Raw genomic sequence first — 1,125 nt, 5'->3', positions numbered from 1 at the left:
GATCCACTAAGAACCTGATTGGTTCTTTAAGTTTTGACCGGTCACGATAAAAACTGTAAGAATAAGAAGGAAACATTTAGTGATGATTTGATCTCACTACATAAATTTAACCACACACTACTGATGGACTGCATCTTGTTCATGTCTGTCCTGTTTATGATAACATGTTAAACGTTTCCTCAGAGCAGCTGAACATTGGTTTTAGACTCTGACTCACAACACAAACTAATCCTGGCTCTGAAAACACTTGTTTATATTTGTCTCTGTGATTTGATCTGTTTTCTGAGTTTCAAGACTCAAACATTCAAACTACAAAGAAGCAGGATGAATGAGCACAGCTACAGTCCATCTCATGAACAGCAGGTTCTGATGGTTCAGCTTGTTCCTGATTGGACACACATGTAATCCAGTTCTGCTCCACAACATGTGCAGGTGGAGACACAAAGTGATGAAGACTCTGCTGTCTGTCAGCTGAACGTGTTGCTGCTTCAATCTTCATCAGGGTCACTAAAGTTCACAGCAGTCAGGAGGTCAGAAATGGATCTTTGGTGTTAAAATCAGAGAGATGTTACTTTTTGTTCTTTAGCTTCAACTTTGTCTGTGTGTGAGGAGATGTTAACATGTGTGTGTGTTGTCACTGAGCTCTACTCTTACTATTCACATCATTTATTTTTCTCACACAAACTGACATTTTTGTAAACTGTAGCAGAGAAATATTTCTGCTTCAAACATCAAGCAGTCTCACATTCTCCTCTGACTCTGAGTTCAGACAGAGAGCTTCATGAAGACCAGTTAGTTCAACACTCAGTCATGTTTCATATTAATGTTCAGAAGAAGAAAACCACTGAAAACACTCAACCTTAATACTGATTATACATTTTAGTCTAAATTATAAATACTCCAACAGCATTCAAATTAAATGAGAACTTTAAAACTAAAATTGAATAATTTAATGTTTATACTGTTTGTTTAAACCAAACTACTGCTCAGGTTTTTTTAAATAATATATATTTGTAAAATAATAATGTTCCACTAACAAGTAGCCAAAAGGATACAAATACTGGTGAAAATGTAGTATATTATACTTTAAACCAGGACAGGGCTGATACAAACACATCTAATATT

At 35.5% G+C, this 1,125-nt stretch overlaps 1 long non-coding RNA gene across 1 annotated transcript in view; it reads right to left on the bottom strand.

The window, feature by feature from the left end:
* The window catches only part of LOC106537359 (uncharacterized), a 4,955-nt gene that overhangs the window by 1,483 nt on the left and 2,347 nt on the right, over positions 1–1,125 (bottom strand). Inside the window, exon 2 of the long non-coding RNA XR_001312641.1 lies at positions 15–53. This is a non-coding gene — a long non-coding RNA (uncharacterized LOC106537359). The remainder of the gene's footprint in view (positions 1–14; positions 54–1,125) is intronic.

The sequence above is a fragment of the Austrofundulus limnaeus genome, unplaced genomic scaffold (genome assembly GCF_001266775.1).
Source record: "Austrofundulus limnaeus strain Quisiro unplaced genomic scaffold, Austrofundulus_limnaeus-1.0 Scaffold2267, whole genome shotgun sequence".
NCBI lineage: Eukaryota > Metazoa > Chordata > Actinopteri > Cyprinodontiformes > Rivulidae > Austrofundulus > Austrofundulus limnaeus.
Note: the sequence above shows the minus strand (reverse complement) of the source record. Positions and strands in the feature narration are given on the sequence as shown.